This window comes from Coregonus clupeaformis, unplaced genomic scaffold, assembly GCF_020615455.1.
Source record: "Coregonus clupeaformis isolate EN_2021a unplaced genomic scaffold, ASM2061545v1 scaf0226, whole genome shotgun sequence".
NCBI classification, from domain to species: Eukaryota; Metazoa; Chordata; class Actinopteri; order Salmoniformes; family Salmonidae; genus Coregonus; species Coregonus clupeaformis.
Genome location: NW_025533681.1, coordinates 84,632 through 91,657, shown reverse-complemented (window position 1 = coordinate 91,657; position 7,026 = coordinate 84,632). Strand labels below are relative to the sequence as shown.

Genomic DNA, 7,026 nt, shown 5'->3' with positions numbered 1-7,026 from the left:
ATCTCTTTCCTTCTTGAGGACCGCTTGTTTAATATATTTCCTTTAAACGATTTTTAAAAAATGACCTCTGCTTGTTCCTTTGATTATTATTAGCTAGTCGTGGCTAATGTTAGCTAAAGATTTTAGTAGATGTTCAAAGACAACCGAACCATTGATTATAGTTTTTCCCATAGACTACTTTCAGGGTGAGGAACCATTTAACATTAAGTTGTGAAACACTGAACTGTTTTACTGTATTCGAACATCTGGATGAAAAAAAAAATGTTTGGTTAGGCCTATTTAATTATATATTTTTTATAACTAGGTTATAAATCAAATCAACACATTTTATGTATTTGCTATGTAGGCTAGTCGAAAGCAAGTGTACATTCAAATTAATAAAAGGGGGATTTATTTATCTATATATGACCAATGATGTATCTATGGAAATAATGCATTTGGATTTGTTATTCATACGGTCAGTCAGTGCCACAGACACACAGCCTCTCTGCAGCCACGCCCGAAAACAACCAATACATGACGACGTCATTCAAAACTTTCGCTGTGGATGCTGGGAGATCAATATCCATGGAAGACATTTTGGATTTAAAATGAGCTCGGTCAGTGATTGAAGAAAATAAGCTCAGTTGGAAACACCATTTATCATTGCGGTCGCCCTGATATTTACTTAGAATGTACCGTCAAAGGGTTTGTTTGTCAGTCGTGCGCGATGAAATGGCGTCGTTCTAGTGAAAATTTCCACGCATTTATCCCAAACCATATTGTCGCGCTCATCTGGGAATTCTGTTGGGATAGGTTTGCTGCTGTTGCTGTCTCAGCTGTCCAGCTGTGTGTGTGTACATCGAGAAGGCTCCTATAGTTCCTGGCTGTCCTACGAGGAATTAACCAATTTAGGTATGTAACCACATACATATAGCAGCATCTGTGTTTTTGTCTCGGCTCACAGAATGTAACACTTTGCATAAGAAAGAACACAGAGAGGCAGTGTGATTGTTATTGCTCTATTGAAAACAGTCCGTGTAAAAGCCTATTTTATTTAAACTGAACAAAAATATAAACACAACATGCAACAATTTCAACAATTGTACTGAGTTACAGTTCATATAAGGAAATCAGTAAATTGAAATAAATTGATTAGGCCCTAATCTATGGATTTCACATGACTGGGCAGAGGCGCAGCCATGGGTGGGCCTGGGAAGGAATAGGCCCACCCACTTGGGAGCCAGGCACACCCACTGGGGAGCCAGGCCCAACCAATCTGAATTAGTTTTTCTCCACAAAAGGGCTTTATTACAGACATAAATACTCCTCAGTTTCATCAGCTGTCCGGGTGGCTGGTCTCAAACAATCCCGCAGGTGAAGAAGCCTGATGTGGAGGTCCTGGGCTGGCGTGGTTACATGTGGTCTGCGGTTGTGAGGCTTGTTGGACGTACTGCCAAATTCTCTAAAACAACGTTGGAGGTGACTTATGTAGAGAAATTAACATTAAATTCTCTGGCAAAAGCTCTGGTGGACATTCCTGCAGTCAGCATGCCAATTGCACGCTCCCTCAACTTGAGACATCTGTGGCATTGTGTTGACAAAACTGCACATTTTAGTGGCCTTTTATTGACCCCAGCACAAGGTGCACCGGTGTAATGATCATGCTGTTTAATCAGCTTCTTGATATGCCACACCTGTCAGGTGGATGGATTATCTTGGCAAAGGAGAAATGCTCACTAACAGGGATGTAAACAAATTTGTGCTGAATTTGAGAGAGAGAAGCTTTTTTTGCGTATGGAAAATGTTGGATCTTTTATTTCAGCTCATGAAACATGGGACCAACACTTTACATGTTGCGTTTTTATATTTTTGTTCAGTATAATATTAAAAGGGGCATTGATTTGATGTTCTATATCTTGACAGACTTGTCTGTGTGTATTGTTTCTGTATTTAGTGTGTGTAAGAGCAGCCCCCACAGGGCTCTAAAGTGCGACTAATTTGGTCGCATATGAGACAAAAGATTTAGCTGTGGGACCCAATAGTGTGTGATGACCCTCGTCGAGCATCCCATTTGGTTCTTGCACGAACCCTACCAAATGGGCAAAAGAAGCCTATGGCGATATCTGCACCTACTTGGTGGAATCTCCAGTTTAGCATATACTAGTGTCCTAGCTAACTAGCTACCATTGTCACCCCCGCCTCTTCTTCTTTGGGGTTTATAAGCGGTTGGCATCCAACGTAATGGTGCATTGCCGCCACCTACTGTACGGGAGCGCCCCCCGCTTCCCGGTACACAGATGCAGGAATGCCCGCAATTGCGGGCCGCAATTGCACCCTTCTCATGCGACCAGGAGTTTTATTTTGGGAGCACTGTGCGACTATGAAAAAAAAATCTCCCAGATAATAATTACTGTAATGATAAGGCTTCGCTGTACCGTTGTTTCCAAGTGCCCTAGAGAAACAAACGAGTGCGTTACGGTTTCACCATTACTGCAGCGAAAACTGCTTGCTTGTAGCCCAACCAGGTCTACTTATAGCGTATCGACTGGACTGTATTTTACATTAATAAACCATGTTGTGTGCTGTTCTAAAACTACTCGCCCATCGACGTCAATAACCATTTGTTTACACTTTCTTCAGTCATGTTACCTCATTGGCTAACAACCTGGCAAATTTACCAGTATATCCAAACATTTGGGGGCACAGAAAGAAAGGAAAAGGGATAGCTTCTTCAGGAGATCGATGATCATCGCAATGAATGAATCACAATTATTTTTTCTTCTATGTAATGCATCTCAACAGGGAAATAGTGCTTTTACACAATGTAGAAACTTAATATTCCACAAATGAATTTTGTAATTTCAATGACAGGTATTCTTATCAAGCTTTCATAATAAACTAATGTATTTACAGAGTTCCATATTAGTTTCTAGGGCACAACATGTGCTTCAAAAGTAGCTCGAATTTAAGTTGGGAGCACCCCCAGCCCGGTGTTTCCTAATGACAGTCATCAAACGATTTGAGCAGAGATGCTTGTCCAGTCCACTTTGCCTTTATTTACTGGAGTGGAGAAGGTAAATCGAGGCCAGTGAAGAAATTAAGTGACCTTTGGACTGCAGACATCTCATAACAACAGCAGTCAGATATGTAACTGGATCTGAAAGAGAGTGAGATAAAAGGAAGAAATTGGTCCCCTAGTTACAGTTTTACCAGACAGGTGCTCAAATGCACACACCCAGAAGACATACAGTACTGTATGAAAGCTTTTGTTCCTCTGTAATTCTTTTCATAGTAGTTTGCAGTGAAGTTTCCTTTCAACGTGCTCTGTCAAATAAATGTATGCTCTGGTGGGGAAACCTCAAAGCAGGCTGACACAAAGAGTAATAGGCCTATAATTGACACTCGTGATGCTGTAAAATGTGACTTTTGAAATCACGTTGGGCCATTACCCCCTTGATGTCAGTCAAAAATGTACATACAAAGAGGCCTACAAAACAGACAAAATCTGTAACATTCATAGCTGCTACACTTTGAAGAGAACATCTCCATTGACTATTTCTTCCATTTCCAATGTATTCCTATCATTACCCGTTTCACGTAACAATTTTACCAGTGCAAGGAATTTAAGCATGAATAAGGTTTGCTTTTATCTCCAGTTGAATGGTTGGCAACACTCAGGGGAAATACTTTCCATTGTCTCTGAATGTCATCTAAAGGGTCAGACACACCGAGAAATCTGACTGCAGATAGGTACTTAGCACCTCTGCCCAGAGTGTCGGCAGTTAACCTTTTGTTGTTCACATAGCCCAATTTAACCACCGTAAATACTCCACACCACAAGGTGGCAGTAGATTGTTTGGGTTGTGCCTGCTGAATATTGCTAATGTTAGCTAGCTAACTAGCAAGCGGTGCTAATGTTGTTAGCTAGCTAGCAACATTTATAAATAAATCACAATGGATTCATTTTAGAATGAAGCAGCTGCCTGTAAGCTGCCGAGATTCAGTGGAGAAGCTAGCTATGCTGTGCTACTGACAAATGGCGATACTAACCGTTAAGCTAACATTAGCTAGCAAGGGAACTGGCACTGGCAGTATGGGATAATGGATAGTGAATTTAATTATTTCCTCATCTTGCTAGATAGCTCGCTTGGTAAATCATTTTGTGTTGTGTGCATTGTGCAGCACTTACCACCCCATTCGTTTCATATGAAGTGTGTGACAGCCTTGCTCAGTTGGCAAGCTAACATTAGCTAGCTAACTAATGAGCTGGTGCATATCAAACCTAACAAAAAAAAATCCTTCAAGCACAAAATTCCTTAGCTAGATGTAAAGACTTGCTCTAGAAAAAAATATGTATTTTGCAGCTTAATTTTTTTAGAAAAGAGGATGGATTACACTGGAAAGTGTCCTGTTTCTTTCCTTTTTCTTCTCACTCCTGTCAGCTCCCCCACGTGGAGGTTCATGCTCTGATTGCCATTGCCGAGCATTGCGATTCTACAAGTAGAAACGGCAGGTTCGACAGTACCAGGTCTAGCAAGAGAAGGAACGGCCTCGTACTGTGCTGAGTATCTATCGTCCATCAGATTTCTCGTGTGTCTGACCTATTAGAGGAAGGAGAAAATTAATGAATCGGAGAGAAATGCTGTAAAATCATAAAACCTCCCCCATTTACTGCAATAGCCTATACATATAAGAAAAGGTACTAGCCTATGCTAACCTTGCACAAATAGGGAATCATTTACATTTTAGTCATTTAGCAGACGCTCTTATCCAGAGCGACTTACAGTTAGTGAGTGCATACATTTTCATACTGTAATATAATACATAATATTTTCATAATCATATTCCCCAGGATTGAATTTAGCTCTCATGTTGAATCAATACAGGTTCAGGGCCATATTGATTTGGAGTTCTTTTGCCTATTTGCTAATGTCTTAATGTAGCTAGATTGTGAATTGTACAGAGAAAAAAAAGTGCATTGCAAAGCTCAAGCTTGTTTTTCCATAAAATACAGTGCATTCGGAAGGTATTCAGACCCCTTGACTTTTTCCACATTCGGTTACGTTACAGCCTTATTCCAAAATTGATAAAATCTACACACAATACCCCATAATGACAAAGCAAAAACAGGTTTTTAGAAATGTTTGCACATATATCAAAATGAAATATCACATTTACATAAGTATACGGACCCTTTACTGAGTACTTTGTTGAAGCACCTTTGGCAGCGATTACGGCCTCGAGTCTTCTTGGGTATGATGCTACAAGCTTGGTACACCTGTATTTGGGGAGTTTCTCCCATTTTTTTTTATTTTCTGCAGATCCTCTCAAGCTCTGTCAGGTTGGATGGGGAGCGTCGCTGCACAGCTATTTTCCAGTCTCTCCAGAGATGTTTGATCGGGTTAAAGTCCGTGCTCTGGCTGGGCCACTCAACGACATTCAGAGACTTGTACCAAAGCCACTCCTGCGTTGTCTTGGCTATGTGCTTAGGGTTGTTGTCCTGTTGGAAGGTGAACCTTCGCCCCAGTCTGAGGTCCTGAGCACTCTGGAACAGGTTTTCATCAAGGATCTCTCTGTACTTTGCTCTGTTAATCTTTCCCTCGATTCTGACTAGTCTCCCAGTCCCTGCCGCTGAAAAACATCCCCACAGCATGATGCTGCCACCACCATGCTTTACCGTAGGGATGGTGCCAGGTTTCCTCCAGACGTGACATCTTGGTTTCATCAGACCAGTGAATCTTGTTTCTCATGGTCAGAGTCCTTTAGGTGCCTTTTGGCGGGCTGTCGTGCTTTTTACTGAGGATTGGCTTCCGTCCGGCCACTCTACCATAAAGGCCTGATTGGTGGAGTGCTGCATAGGTGGTTGTCCTTCTGGAAGGTTCTCCCATCTCCACAGAAGAACTCTGGAGCTCTGTCAGAGTGACCATCGGGTTTTTGGTCACCTCCCTGACCATGGCCCTTCTCCCACGATTGCTCAGTTTAGCCGGGCGGCCAGCTCTAGGAAGAGTCTTGGTGGTTCCAAACTTCTTTCATTTAAGAATTATGGAGGCCACTGTGGTCTTGGGGACCTACAATGCTGCAGACATTTTTTTTTTTTTTTTTTTCACCTTTCCCGAGATCTGTGCCTCGACACCAATCCTGTCTCGGAGTTCTACGGACAATACCTTCAGCCTCATGGCTTGGTTTTTGCTCTGACATGCACTGTCAACTGTGGGACTTTATATAGACAGGTGTGTGTGCCTTTCTAAATCATGTCCAATCAATTAAATTTACCACAGGTGGACTCCAATCCAGTTGTAGAAACATCTCAAGGATGATCAATGGAAACAGGATGCACCTGAGCTCAATTTCAAGTCTCATAGCAAAAAAATTAAATTTGCACAAAATTTATAAAAACCTGTTTTCACTTTGTCATTATGGGGTATTGTGTGTAGATTGAGGAAATGTTTTTATTTAATCAATTTTAGAATAAGGCTGTAATGTAACAACATGTAGAAAAATAGAAGCTGTCTGAATACTTTCCGAATGGACTGCACATCCTATTGATACCACTGTCTGATTTACTGCTCTCAAACCAGACAGGCTGGAATTTCCATTCCCTCTTCAGCAGACATTTGTGTAGCCCATCTATTTGTAATGCCAGACATAACAAGACATTCATTTTGCTGGCAAAGCTGCAAGTAAAGCCAAGAGACTGAAGAGACAATTATCTCTACTTGTGCTAGTTATTCGCTCTCCCTCTCTCTCTCGTACTCTCTCTCGCTCCTTCTGCCCCTGAAAGGGGTAACGTGGCATTTGGACCAGCATCAATGATTCATTGCCATGACTCACCATTGTCAGATTGGTTGGAAAATGTCAGCTTGAAGAGACATCAGACCAGCTGTTTATAAAAGCCGGTTTATAAAAGTATCTTTAGCCTTGGGGCGTCACATCAAGGAGACAACCTCCCTCTCCCCTTTAATGACTCAGCAGGGCTTTTCATTCAATCTCTGTAACTGGTTGTTCAAAACAACATTTGTTTTGTGCTGGAATTAAGGCTGAACG

The 7,026-nt window shown here is 41.6% G+C and overlaps 1 protein-coding gene across 2 annotated transcripts in view; it reads left to right on the top strand.

Annotated features, from left to right (window-relative positions):
- The first annotated feature begins 556 nt into the window (after nucleotides 1–556).
- Nucleotides 557–7,026, top strand: part of LOC123484198 (kinesin light chain 1-like) — a 34,328-nt gene continuing 27,858 nt past the window's right edge. For both annotated transcript variants that reach the window (XM_045214258.1, XM_045214259.1), the window contains exon 1: nucleotides 557–894. The gene's annotated coding sequence lies outside the window, so the exon portion shown is untranslated. The remainder of the gene's footprint in view (nucleotides 895–7,026) is intronic.